The following is a 15087-nucleotide window of genomic DNA, read 5'->3' on the forward strand; positions in this document are numbered from 1 at the left end:
TATTGTAGGGATGTGCGAATCTTTTCATGGGTGAATCAATTGAACTCAAATCTGGCCAATTTGAGTGATTCAACCTCAAATCAAATCACCCTTGAGAATGCTTACCAGACTTGCGGTCGAATAGAATCACCCTCAATTTGATTCAGCAATTTGAGCCTCCATTTTGTCCCCAGCAATCTCAATTTTGTCCCCTCCAAGTTTCTGCCATCACTGCCAGGAGTACGGTAAATGTTTAGGATGATTCATAGGGAATCCCTATGAAGAAGTTATTTCACAACCGAGAATCCACACCACTTAATTTTTTTTAAAAAAAAATCACCCCATTGCCCGATTCTTTTGGGGGTTGGGTGGCAGTTGGCACCCATGGGACCTTGCCACCCAACCCACTTTGGTGGCCCCTAGCCCTTAAAAATGTGGCCAAATCGATCCAAATTTGAATCAATTCTAATCAAATTTGAATTGGATCAACCCAGATTCAAAGGAAGCAGATTCAATCTTGAATTGAATCATGCTGATTTGATTCAGACTCAAATTGAATCACAACAATCAGTTCATGCACATCCCTACATTATTGTCTACACAGACAGGCAGTGGTTTCTCCAAGGTTACAGGCAGGAGTCTTTCTCAGTCCTATTCTGGAGATGCCAGTAATGGAACTTGGAGCCTTCTGCATGCAAGAATTTTGAGTTTGAATTTAAATTCAAACTCAAGAATTGAACTTCTCTTGCTCCACCTCCCACCCACTCAACTATTCCCCCTGCAAAACTATCCCCCCTTCCTTTCCACTCACTTACCTAGTTTGCTGTTCCAATGGCGGTAGAAAGGAGATAGGTCTTTCTCACCCCTACAGTATCCAGCATTTTATGAGCCACACAACAGGAGTGATGGGAAATGTAATTTGCAAGGGTGTTGAAAGGAGGAGTGTCAATGGGAGGCCATTTGGAGGATCCTGAGGTGGGGTTGGAGGAATTAGACACCTTTGCACTTCTGATGATATCAATGAGGGAGTAACAGGGACAATTTACTTCAAATATAAGCCAACTACACCCGGAAGCAGTGACTATCAGCGCCATTACATTAGGTCAGACAACACTTTTGTCCTGCATCCAAAGGGATATTTTTTTGATGCAGAAGGGTTTATAGCATCTAAAACAGGCTGCATGCTTACTCTCTGAGTAATACAGAAAAAGTGATTCTTTTGTTAGTTAGACATAGCATAACACTTTAAGAATAGCAGGCATCTCTTTAGAAAAGATTAACAAAAAATGAAAAAGACAAAGTTTCTGTAATCACTCTTTCATCTGACTGTGGGAAAGCGGAATAAAGGGTGCATTATCATGTCATAATAGAAGGGTGATGATTCAGACTTCAGAAGGCAGCTCTGCAATTGTTGTGTGAGTAGAAAGGTCTCTGGGAAATATTTTTCTTTGGAAGACCAGGAAATGCCTGGGGGGGAGAATAAGCAACAGGGTTCTTTAAGGTGAAAACCTTCTCTCAGATACTATCTGTGCTATAGAGGAAAAGATGAATCTACTAGTAGGTGGAGGCCTGTTGTTGACTGGGCAAAGTCATTTCACATAGATTACACTTATAGGAAAGTTCAAGAAATTAAATTTATGTAATATAATATTTTATTAATGCAAATGCAAAAGAACAGTGAAATATGTAGGATTTCAACTTCAAACATCATTTGTTCTATTGAGTGCCATGTACAGTATGGTACATTTGCATCATAGGAAATTTGAATCTGAGAAAGATATTCTGCTTCTCTTGGGAGTGATGTCATTTTGAAATTATTGATCTGATTATTGAGCGTTCAAATCTGTTGAGAACAATAACAGTTAAAATATTATTATTATTATTATTATTATTATTATTATTATTATTATTATTATTATTTTAAAAATATTTTCTAAAACATACCAAAAAAATTTAAATCTTTCCTCCAGCATATTCCAATGAAAAAATAGTGCATTGAGGGAATTTATTTTATGTTATTGTTCAGTGTTTATACCGCCTTTCATAAAGCATCCCAAGGCAGTTTACAAGAGTTAAAATACAATAAAACTCCATAAAATCATTTTTAAAAACTTAAAATCAGTTAAACCATAGAACACCAAAAAACAACCACCATAAAAAAGACAAACAGAAGAAGGAAAGCTAAGAGACCTGGCAGCCCCTAAGGGGTAAAAGCCTGAACAAATAAAAAAGGTCTTTACTTATTTATGTTTTTAAGCAGCCACAGATGTGACAGAGCAGACATTCACTGAGAGAGCATTCCAAAGCCTAGGGGCAACAACAGAGAAGGCCCTGTCCCATTTGCATCTTGATGGTCTCAGCTGTTTTGCACAAACACACTGACAAACAAAGAGGTCATTCACATAATCAAAAACTGCATTCTACCCTGGTTTGGGACCTGTGTGTGCCAGGGGCGTAACTATAATAGGGCAAGGGGAGACAGTTGTCTGGGGGCCCATGGCCTTGGGGGGCCCCCCAGAGACAAGTCACATGACAGACTCCCCCAGCCTCACACCCACCTGGGCTCCTTTCAGTTGTATTCATCCATCCGAAATTGATGTGTTAAGACCTGAAGCTACCAGAACAGCATGTCTTAGGATGATGTTCTATTGTGGCACATAGGAGAGAGAGAGAGAGAGAGAGAGAGAGAGAGAGAGAGAGAGAGAGAGAGAGAGAGAGATGTAGATTTTACTATGCTTTTTGTTACCACTATTCAGCCTCATAAGATTTCTTTACTTCAGGAGCTGAGCTTCAGTGAGGGGGGGCATTTTAAAATCTTGTCTCTGGGCCCACTCCAACCTTGCTACGCCCCTGGTGTGTGCTCCCAATTTTCAGTTGCGTGGAAGCAATGTAAGAGGAAAACCTGGGTAGAAGTGATTGTGTTGAAACAAGGTAGGAGGGAAAGCTACCCAGGTTTTCCTCCTACCTTGCTTCCACACAATGGAAAATTGGAAGCATACACAGCTCCCAAACCTGGATACAAAACAGTATTTGATTGTGCGAATGACCTCACTGCTTTTGATTGTTATGGCACCAACATTATTTACAGGCTGTCCCCCCAAAGAAGAAGACCCCGCTCCCCTGAAAAGCAGTGACTGTTTCATGCAGCTGCTCATTAGTTAGCACAGACACCAAGAAATACTGTATGTGTTAGATTAGTGTTTTGCCACTGTTCCGCTATTTGTTTTCCAGATGGCGTGTTGTTTCCCCATCTTGCATTTTGCATACACAGGGCTACATTCATTCCTTTCACAATACTGATGACTATAGGAGAACTACATCAGGAATGAAGCTGGCCCATTCCACCCTCTTCCCTCCCTCCTCCCCCCACTACAGATGGTTTTCCTCATGATTATTTGACTGACACTAATTATTGCATTGGCAGTGCATTGTAATTCACAATGAAGCATTTTTACCGTTTCTGTTCACCTAGCCTATTGAATAATGTAACGAATTGGCATTTTTGCATCTATATTGTATTAAACAACAGGTATTTGATGTCTGAGGTGGGAATGCAGTGGATTAATGCTCACACTTTCCCCACTGACTACTTTCCTGTGTAAATCTTGTTGTAGATTTACTAGCCACTCACTCCAGCTGCCTGTTTGGGAACTTTTTACCAATAGCAAACAGTTGGCCTGTCTTATTGGTCTCAGTTCAAAGGCAGGCCCATTAATGCACATTTTTCTATAACTGGCTTAATTGCACATCGATTTCAGCATTCAGCCACTGCTTTTTTTGTGTGTGAATCCAGTGATAATGCTCTGAAACCTACTGCTTGTTTGGGACGCTACCTGGAAACAATAAAGATGTGGCTTCCACATCAAGAATAATAATCATGGATGATGTTACATGGCTGAGGGTTCCTTTGTGTAGCAGATTGCTGCATAATAGCCTGGGATGACTTATCAATGGATTAGGAGATGATCCCTGGATAGGTGGAGAGCTCTCTTATGTGTTTGGAGATAGCTATCAGAATGTGGAGAAGGTGAAACTCCTCCAGCTGAGGGGAGGTGGCAGATGTGTTGCATAGAGAAACAAATGTTTATTTTAATTTTTGTAAGATTTGCATACCAATTTTCAAGAAAAAATGTTCTCATAGTGAAGACATATAGCAAAAGTAGACATACATAGCAAGAGAGACTAAGAGAGGTCTGGAAGCCGCAAAGAGGGAGGGATTGGCTGTGTGGCCCACACTAACCAATGGGCTGGCAGCCTGCAGGAGTAGCTTCCTTCTTTACCTCTGCTTTGGGGTGAATCCCAATCTGGACAAAATGGAGGAGAGAATGGAGCCTCAGTTGGGTGAGTGGAACACACTACAAACTGAGGGTTCTTTACCAGGTTTGGGGGCAAAATTGGAATTGTGGTTGTATTCCAGAACCACAGTTCTAATAATTCAGATATCACAGGGGACGAACCGGAAGTGAGTTCCCTTCCAGTTTGGTGTGATGTCCAGAGGGCGGCTTCTCTCTCTCTCTCTCTCTCTCTCTCTCTCTCTCTCTCTCTCTCTCACATAGCAAATCTTATAGGAGTGCTTGGACTTTGCCTCTACCTGATGTTACTTACTTGTATATTTGTAAATAAAGCCATTTAACAAAAATGCTCTAAGTATCCAGTCCTCTTTCAGCCAGAGAAACCAACCCTGGTAGCGCTGGCTGATATACTGTGCAATATTCTGCTGTGTTTTAACGGAATGTTCACACACTTACACAATAGTGAAAATGCAAAAATTGGGCAAAGTTGCACAGTGGGTGGCAATTATTCCAATGACCGTTCATCATGCAGTTCTGTTTGCATTGTTTCGTGCATGGAGAAACCTGGTCTTGTGGTAGCAAGCATGAATTGTTGCCTTTGCTAAGCAGGGGCTGCCTTGGTTTGAATTCAAATGACTGGCTAACTGTGAGCACTTTAAGATATTTCCTTTAAGGCAGTGGTGAGCAAATCAAATGTCCTGGTGGGCAGAAACCAACTGTAACTTGGCATGTGGTGGTTATGTGGGACAGGGGGCGGGGGCATGGCTGCCTCACCATCACTATTCCCCCTGGCTCCAGAGCCCCTCTGCTCTCATTGGGGCCAAGAGCTTGCTGGGAATGAGGGCACACATGCACCTTGTGTCTCCATCAGGGCAAATGCATGTCCTAATTCCATGGAAGCTCCCAGCCCCGACGGCAGAAGAGGGGCTCAGGAACTATGGGCGGTGGTGGTAGTAGCAGCGCACCTGCCCCCAGTCCCACAGCAGCGCACTGCCTTCCCGCATCTCCTGCTGCCCTTCCCTCCACACTTGACAGGGCCAGTTCCTGGCCCCAACAGCTCAGGAGTGAGGGTGAGTGGTGGTGGGGAGGCGGGAGGCAGCTGGCAGCGTGCTGCCACAGAACTTGTTCCCCCAACCCCACAGCCTTACACCACCTTGCCACTGCTCCTGCTGCCCCTTCGCCTACTTGTTCACCAGGGCCAGTTGGCTCCACTGCGGGCCAGCAAATATTTACCTACGGGCCAAATCTGGCCTGTGGGCCATATGTTGTGCAGGCCTGTCTTAGGGGATGGGGCCGCTCCGGGAAGAGAATTTGCATGCAGAAGGTTACCAGTTCCCTCCCTGGCACCTCCAAGACAGGGCTGAGAGAGACTCCTGTCTGCAACCTTGGAGAAGCTGCTGCCAGTTGGTGTAGACAGTGGACCAATGGTCTGACTTGGTAAAGGCAGCTTCCTGTGTTCGTATGCAGGGGTGTAGCTAGGGGAGAGGGGGCCCATGTTTGCCCTTCTCCCAAGCACCCACTAGGAGTGAGGGATTTAATGAAGGAAATAGGGAGGAATGGAGATGGGGGCCCCTCTGAAGCTCGGAGGCCCGGGTTCTTTGAACCCATCCGCTCAATTATAGCTATACCCCTGTTCCTATGTCCCTATGCATTTGTGCAAGAGTGCTCTTGTACAAGTTCAAGCACATTCTGTTAAAACACACATGGAACACTGCACAGTATGTCAGCCACTACCCCTTGGGACATCTCACTGCTTAGGGAAGTGAAGATGAGCATGCAACAATACTCATGGCACCTCTAGATCTCATAATCGTGGCATGCAGTTAAACGATGGGTAGAAGTTTCATTGTGATCATTTTTGAAGGTCAAAAACAAATGTAAATCCCAGTTCCTGGTCCTGTTTTTTCCCTTCCTCCCAGCAGATCCATACATCACCTTTCCACCATCTGTTTCAAAAAATATAGCATCACCTCTCCTAAATATTCTAATTCTCTTTCTAAAAATATTAAGACTTTCCCCTGTGTCACAATATGGACACATAACAGGATGTATTGATGACAGAAGAAGGATCACATGATGCTAATTATTTTTTACTTAATAATGGGAATAAAAGGTAGGAGTGCATAGTAGGAGTGTTTTCTACTAATGTGATTGCCTCATAAAAGAATGAGCCAACAATTGCTGCCATATTCCAAAATGACAACAGCCCACGTCCCAGCTAAACAAATGTGTGTGTGTCATCTTAAGAGCCATTTATCAGCCCTGGATCAATATTTCCTAGCAATACTATAAACAAAATGGGATTGTTATAGAAAGACATGTTAACACTTCCACAAATCCCCCCAACCCCCCCGTCTCCATTAGTGGGCCCTAGCTGGTCATTTTCTCCACGATGACTAATGTGTTCCAGGAAATTGCCTCAGTCATTTCCAGATATCATTCCACCATTGCCTGAAAGGTCCTTTGTGGCCTTCATTGGGTAAGGTGCAGGCTGTCTAGATGGCAAGAATATACATCCAGAAAAGCTGTGGTGAATGAGGCCTTTGAGGAGACCAAACCTGGCTCTTAGGTTTTGGTAGTAATTCTAGAAGTTACTTGGGTTCGATGAAATGAAATGAAAATTAATATAGGATGATCATAGACCATAATTTATCAAGTGCTAATTTATCATGGTGTTTATGAAATTGCATGGTAAGCCAGTTGGCCCTTAGCCTTCTATCAAGTGGTAAAAACGGTATCACTTCCTTGCTGGATTTCCCTGGATTTTTGATTAGAGGTAAAAAATATTGTAAGATTCTGCTCATTACTTGATGACTAGCTTACCAAGTGTTTACATGCATACAATGGTAAATTACCTCTTTCCTATATTATTAGTATTATTTATTGACCTACATTCTCCACAGCATTATGAGGGTGGAGCAAAAGCAATTTGCTCCAAAAAGAACATAAGAAGAGTCCTGCTGGATCAGGCCCGAGGCCTATCTAGTAGGGGTGTGCAAATTGATTTGGACTTGAATCAATTTGACTTGAATCTGGCTAATTTTAATGTTTCACCTTCTAATCGAATCAGATTAGAAGTCAAATTGAATCAACCAGATTCAGATCAAATCTATCCGAATCGATTCAGGTTGTACTGTATGGGACAAGGGAGGAGGGAGAGGGAGGAGAGCCCCAGTTTGCACAAAAAATAAACAAAGTGGTGCCGGGTTGCCCCAAAATTGCCTTTATTGTGCAGAGCCCACACAGCAGGGGGAGGCGGTGACCTGAACCGTCATCCCCCTTTGACAAAGAAGAGGCATGGAGGCATGTTTGAACTGCTCCTGGTGGGAGCGGTAACTGCAAAACTGGCAGTGGTGGGGAGGCAGTTGGCGACCCGACCTGCCATACCCCTGTGGCCTCTGACCACTTCTTTGACAAAGAAGAGGCACGGAGGTGCCTGTGAACCACTCTTGACAGAAGCGGTAACTACTGCAGAGCTAGCAAGGGCAGGGAGGTGATGACTAGACCTGCCATCCCTCCCCACAGCTGACCTGGCTGGCTGCTCACACGGGGTGAAGCCTTTAAATGGCCTCTGCGCAGGCGCGGGGAGGCCATTTAAAGGGATATCCCAGTGTTCTTTTAGCTAGAACACTGGTGTTTCCCCACAAAAACACTTGTGTTCTAGCAAAAACAACAACTTGTCCCTGCGGCTCAGGGGATATAGAGTCTATCACCCATGTTATTCTTTGTTGCCAGTTTTATAAGGACGCTGGCACCAAATTTATTGCTCCTATTTTAGGCATTTATCCTGGTCACACAGACCAATTTTATTTGGAAATTATACTGGCCAGTTTTAAACCTGTAATTTCAGATAATGTGGCAAAGTTCTGTTTTGTGGCGTCGAAGCTCCATAAAGACTGTGTTAGTAATTTGAACATTTTGTGATTTTGTAAACTTTTGAAATTCTTGAATTTTCTTATTAATGCTATTAATTGTTATTGTTTGTTAATCTGGTCTGTGACCACAATAAACATACTATTCCTACTACAACAGGCTATCCCCTTGAATGGCCTCCCCACACACACATATGTGGAGGTTGGAACTGCACCACCGTCACAGAGGTGACTTGGTAAACAGAGCTTTGTGCATGTGTGGGTCCATGCCAGGGGGGCAAGCAGCACTGCCGGCAGCCAAGCTGGCCAGCTAAGGACCTTTGATTTGACTTGAAGCCAAACTGCAATTTCTGGTTCATGCACACCCCTAGTCAGAATCAAAAGCTTATGTTTGAGTGATTTGTGATAAAAACCCAAGAAAAGCTTTGCTGGATCAGGCCAAAGGCTCATCTACCCAGCATCTTGCTTCATACACTGGCCAACCAGGTGCATCTAGGAAGACTATGAATGAGGAAAAGAGGGCAGCCCTCCTGTTGGTCTTCCCTAGCACCTGGTGTTCAGAGGCTTGCCACATCTGCTCCTGAGGGAAGTATACACAGCTATAAAGGCTAGTAGCAACTGATAGCCCTATCCTCCATTAATTTGTCTGATCCCTTTTTGAAATTGTCTGGACTGGTGGCCATGACCACATCCACCGGCATCCATAGTTTAACTACATGTACAGTATCCAGAGGCGTTCTTACCCCTGGACCTTGGGTCCTGCTCCATGGCCTCCAAGGTCCAGGGGGTCCTCCTGTGCCACCCCACCCCATTGCTGCTGAACCGCAGTGTCAAAAACCTCAATAATTCTAGCCACCATGGTGCGGCCGGGGGTGGGGTGTGTGGGATGAACTGAGCAGGCCTCCCCCCCTCCTAAGGTGGTAGCGGCGTGTGGAGTGGGAGCAGCCACTTGGCCTGACTGTTCGGCCCAGCAGCCCTTGAGAACTGCGAGGTGCTCCAGTGCGCCTGCGCAGTTCTCAATGGCCGCTGGGCCAAACAGTCAGGCCCAGCGCCTGCTCCTGCTCCACCCACTACTGCTCCTGCTACCACCACCACAGAGGTGGGGGAGGCCTACTGAGCTCACCCCCGCCCCACACGCACACCACACCACGGGCACACACATGGCGGCTAGAATTATGGGGTTTTAGTGCCACAGTTTTAAAAAAATTAACTCACAGTGGGGGGGTCGGGGGGGTCCAGTCTGTGCACCAAAATTACCTAGTTGCACCTCTGACCATATCAATAATTACTTTCTTATGTTTGTCCTGAATCTCCCAGCGTTTAGTTTCAATGGATGACCCTGGGGTTCTAATATTATGACTGAGGGAGATAAACGATCACTTGATCCACACTGTGAATGATTTTATACACCTCTATCATGTTTAGACAAGATACTAAAATTTCTTAGGATAGGAATGACTAGGATATTCTATTAAGGACTTCCGGGGAAATAGGATTTGCAGCCTTGGAGGGATGCAGTCTTCATTCACAGAACTCCATCCATTCTATCTTTATATGATGTGAAAATGATCAATATTTATATACTGCTTTTCAACAAAAAGTTCCCAAAGCGATTTACATAGATATAAGTAAGTAAGTAAGTAAGTAAGTAAGTAAGTAAGTAAGTAAGTAAGTAAAATGGGCTCCCTGTCCCCAAAGGGCTCACCACTTAAAAAAAGAAACATAAGATAGACACCAGCAACAGCCACTGGAGAGATGCTGTGCGAGGGATGGATAGGGCCAGTTGCTCTCCCTCTGCTCAACAAAGAGAATCGCCACTTTTAAAATGTGCCTCTTTGCTCCATTAGCAGGGGACTGTCTTTATCATGGTTTCTGCCATCCTGAGCAAGGTTTTCTTGAACTTCCTTGGTAATGATTCACATGCTGATGGTACAAAATATAGCTGGAAAGCAAAGTGGGAGATCTGACTAATACGACATATTCCTTTTTGAAGTAGGTTGGGGGGGGGATGGCTGATAAATTATTCCAAACATAACTGCAAAATGTAATAAGAAAGGATTGTGTGGGAGCACGTGTGCCAAGCCTCAGAACACTGAATGCTCCTGAGGGCTGAGGAGCTGATTTCTTAGGAAGCATCTGGAGAAAGTGTTATGCTAAGCCGGGAGAATCATTCAGACCACCTGCACTCGACAGCAACTTGAGGATATCTCGTTCCCTGCCAATTTGCCAGGGCAGCATATCAAGGGGTTGTGCAGATGAGGTCAGCTCATTTGGAAATGCTGGCATACTTCCCAGGAGAAAGACTGAAGAGTGCTTTGGGGGTTTTCTTTCCCTTTCTTGTTCTGTTTCTCCTTCTACTATTTTTATTTTTATTTTATTTTGTGGGGAGTGCATCCATAATGGGTTTGTGTCTTGGATGGCGCTATACATAGGATGCATGATTTGAACAGTTGTAATTAGTTGGGAGGGGGAGGGGGACTCAATGCATTATTAATTATTAATTATTAATTAATAGTTAATAGTTGATTTTTCATTGTTAATCATTAACTGTTGATCATTAATCATTAATCCATCATTAATTATTAATGCTGCTGCTGTTGTTTTCTTGTATATTTTGAGCATTAATTTGAAATTATGGAAAACGTGGTTGAAAAAATAGCCATTCTCATTTATTAAAAGGCCGAACCAAATGATCAAACAGAAGTATCCAAAGATGCATACAGCTCTTGACATAATTGATTATTATCACTATTCTTGATTGACAACTTTGTTCTTTTGTACTGTAAAAATACAAATTAAAAAGTTTGAAGAAATTATGTAAATGTATGCTTAATAAATTGTTAGTAAAATAAAGTTGTGCCTTCAAGTCAGCGTCAACTCCTAGCGACCACAGAGCCATGTGGCTGTCTTTGGTAGAATACAGGAGGGGTTTACGATTGCCATCTCACGCCCAGTATGAGATGATGCCTTTCAGCATCTTCCTATATCTCTGCTGCCCGATATAGGTATTTCCCATAGTATGCGAAAAATACCAGCAGGGATTTGAACCGGCAACCTCTTGCTCCCTAGACAAGTTACCTCCCCGCTGCGCCATTAGGTAGGGGCACAGTTCACGAGTCTTTTTTAAAAAAAATGTTAGTAACAACAACAAAAAACCTGTGTGATGGGCAAGAGTGATTAAAAAGGCTAGATAATGTCTGGCATACTGTATAGGTGGATCCCATTTTCTGCGGAGTTCCTGTGACTGCAGATTTCCACAGGTAATAAAATCATTGATAATGGGGCACTGGGGCAATGGGAATTGGAGGGTTAGGCTCCTGAAGCTGCAGGAAAAGCGTAAGAAAGGGTAAGAAATAAGAACATAAGAACAGCCCTGCTGGATCAGGCCCAAAGCCCATCTAGTCCAGCATCCTGTTTCACACAGTGGCCCACCAGATGCTATTGGTGGGCACAAAACCGAATGGCCCAGTTTGGTTCAAGTCTCAACAGGACCTGCACAGGACCGGGCCAATTTGGTTTTGCCCCCCATCGAACACCCCCGGGTTCAGGGGTGGTGGTCAGTGAGTCATTGTGAGTCATTTATAAAAAGAAATTAGTACTTACTCCCTCTGGGGAACATTGAGACCGAGTTGGGGGGGGCATGAAGGTTCCCCTCCCCCTGCCAAACTTCCTTGTGCCAAAAATTGCCCAATTTGGGCATCCTTTGGCCCTTTCCAGGTCTTTGCCCTTCACAGCAGCCATTTTGGAGACCGCCGTGCATGCACAATGGGTCTCCACATGGCCTGGGTCATGTGGCCAAGAACGCCAGAAAAGTTTGGAATTGGGAATGGGAAATGGAATTAATTTTCCCCCCAAACCTTGAAAATAGCTTGGTTTATTCCAAGCCCAAATCTGAACACATTCAAAGCCTCTGGGACCTAGGAATTGAGGGAATGTTCGACGGATTCCTAAACTCAGGTCCTTTGAGGCAGCAGCAGAGTGGTGGACGAGAGCAGAGCCCTCTCTTTTTATCAAGCATGTGACCGATGGAAGGAGGAGGGGCAGAGCTGGGCCCGCTGCAGAAGGAAGTGGAGGGCTACATGTGTGCCTTCCTTCCATCGGCCAGGCGTCCAGCCAATGGGATGGGCAGAGCCAAGCCAACCACCAAGGGAGGTGGCTGGAGGCTGCCGCCAGCAGCTGCAGGTGGCCGGCATCTGTGATGGGAGCCCTGGTTGGGGGGCGTTTTGAGGCTCCTCCGGATGCTCCATTGCTCCCCAATGCAGGGCATGATGGGTTCTTTGAACTTCTCTGTTCCTTTACTGCTCCATCCCTGCTTATACTGAGCCAGAGGTCGATCTGTCCCAGTCCTGTCCTCTCTGTCTTGCAGCAGCTCTCACCTTTGGCATGCGAAATATGTGCTCCGTGTGACTGTCCTCTATGGCCTCTCCCTGTTTGCTTGATGCACTGGATTGTTTTTGGCATAATTTGTCTCTCTTTGGTCCTGATTTGGTATTTGCATGTGCTCTGTACCTAAACGAGGTCAAAGAGGGCAAGGTGGTGATGATCACCACACAGTAGTAATCTGAGACTGCTGGCAACCTTTCATTTATTTCCAATTTAAATCTCTTCACCAACACATTTAGGCCTGCTGCCTGTGAAAGCAGATTAAATGGCTTTCTATGTTAGGACCAACTTGTCACCAAATGCATATCTGATTGTGCGCCCCAGGATATATCTCTAATAAGCCTTGTAGCTGCCTCTTAGTCTTTCTCAGTGTTTGTTCTCCTGGCTGCCAGCACCGTTTACTATTCTGTGGCAATGTTCACAGTCTGTAAAGCAATAAACAAGAAAGCAGCTGAGAGAAGGGAGAGAAGCAGAAGATATTCAAGGGGCAAATGCCTCATGTGTTCTGAAGGAGAAGCCACCAGATTTAAGTGTGCCTTAACGGAACAGTCTGTTCTTTTGTCTTCTCAAATGACTGCTGCCTGGATTGATGACAGTATCTCTGCTTGTCTTTGGAATCTCAATGGAGCTCTTAGGCAGTGGTGCACCGAGGTCATAAGAACGTAAGAACAGACCTGCTGGATCAAACCCAAGGCCCATCTAGTCCAGCATCCTGTTTCACACAGTGGCCCATCAGATGCCGCTGGAAACCTACAGGCAGGGGTTGAGGGCATGCCGTTTCTCCTGCTGTTACTCCCCTGCAACTGGTACTCAGAGGCATCCTGCCTTTGAGGCTGGAGGTGGCCCACAGCCCTCCAACTAGTAGCTGTTGATAGACCTCTCCTCCATGAAGTTATCCAAACCCCTCTTAAAGCCATCCAGGTTGTTGGCTGTCACCACATCTTAAGGCAGAGAATTCCACAAGTTGATTATGTGTTATGTGAAAAAGTACTTCCTTTTGTTGGTCCTAAATTTTGTGGCAATCAATTTCATGGGATGACCCCAGGTTCTAGTGTTATGGGAGAGGGAGAAGAATTTCTCTCTATCCACTTTCTCCACACCATGCATGATTTTATAGACCTTGGTCATGTCTCCCCACGGTTGTATTTTTCTAAACTAAATAGCCCCAGGTGTTGTAGCTTTGTTTTATAAGAGGGGTCATTTTGGAGCCTGCACCTGAAAGGCTTCAGAGCCCACCCCCTGCCATGAGCCCCCTTGCTGTGAGCCCCCACCTTAAACATATATGTTTTAAATAAAGCCTGCTTCCTCCCTGCTGCTGATCTCTCGTCTTTGCCATTTTCGCCACCATCTGCATGGCCAGTGGGATGAGCCAAGCAGGTCTCCCCTATGGTGGTGGCATGATGGGCGCAGCAGCTGGTGGGCCTGTCCTTCTGGGCACCCAGGTGGTGGAGATTCCTGCCCTGCTGCCCAGCATGAACTTGCAGGTCATCAGCACTGGCATCACGGAGCTGGAGGAGGTAACCTTTGGGAATGCCTCCACCCAAATCGGGCTGGGGATGGAGTATAACCAGCTGCCCTGCCTCAGCCCTGGGGCTTTCCAGCACAATGTCTCCCTGTGCTACCTCAGCATGGCCAGCAATGGGATCCAGGAGCTACAGCTGGAGCTCTTCCACCCACTGGGAAGGCTGGAGTCACTCATGCTCTTGGGCAACCAGCTCCTCCACAGCCAGGCTGCCCATTCAACCAGCTGGGCAGCCTCAAAGAGCTCCAGCTCCAGGGGAACCAGCTCCAGGCCATCCAGCCGGGGGAGGGGGGGTGCTGGACCCACTGCTCTCCCTTGCCAAGCGCAACCTGGCCAAGAACCAGCTGGCTCGCCTCCTGCCCTAGCTCTTTGCGCAACTGTGGTGCCTGCTGGTCCTGCGGCTCTATGAGATGGATGTTCCTGCTCGGGCCATCGAGGCCCTGGCCGAGCTGCAGGAATTGGGGCTGCACCACAATTGGATCTGGCAGCTGCCGCTGGGGTTCTTCCCTGCCAACCGCAAGCTGCAGAAGCTGTTCCTCTCCAACCAGCCACTGCGCCGGCCGCCACCACAGGGGAGGCCTGCGCGGCTCACCCTTCACTCCTCAGCCATGCATGGCAGTGAAAATGGCAAAGGTCGGTGCAGTGAGGCAGTGGCAGGGCAGGCGCGGGTTTGCAGCAGGCCTCTGGGGAGGCTCCCCCAAACATTTGGGGGGGGGAACCCCCAGGAGACAGGAGGCCACAGACCAAATCCCCAAGGTCCGTGGGGGAAATCGCCTTTACTCCTAGGGCCCAAATTTATGAACATTCAGAAGCTTCTATACAGATCAGCTTGCAGGTGAAATGGTTGGTGGGCAGGCCAAAGAAAGGGACCAGGAAAAGGCCATAGCAAAAGAGTAAACTGGCAAAGAGCCATGTGCATAGTGTTCTTACATCAGGAGCATCTGTGGAGTTAGAAGCTCCACACATACATGGTTTTCTTGACATGGAGCTAACAAACCCTATGAGTCAATGGGCAGATTCATGTAAGCTGGAGTCATCT

The 15087-nt window shown here is 45.9% G+C and overlaps 1 long non-coding RNA gene across 1 annotated transcript in view; it reads right to left on the minus strand.

Moving 5' to 3' along the window:
- Nucleotides 1-1613: 1613 nt before the first annotated feature.
- LOC128331682 (uncharacterized) overlaps nucleotides 1614-15087 on the minus strand; it is a 33296-nt gene continuing 19822 nt past the window's right edge. The window contains exon 2 of the long non-coding RNA XR_008310398.1: nucleotides 1614-1822. This is a non-coding gene — a long non-coding RNA (uncharacterized LOC128331682). The remainder of the gene's footprint in view (nucleotides 1823-15087) is intronic.

Source organism: Hemicordylus capensis, chromosome 6 (assembly GCF_027244095.1).
Source record: "Hemicordylus capensis ecotype Gifberg chromosome 6, rHemCap1.1.pri, whole genome shotgun sequence".
Taxonomy (NCBI): Eukaryota; Metazoa; Chordata; class Lepidosauria; order Squamata; family Cordylidae; genus Hemicordylus; species Hemicordylus capensis.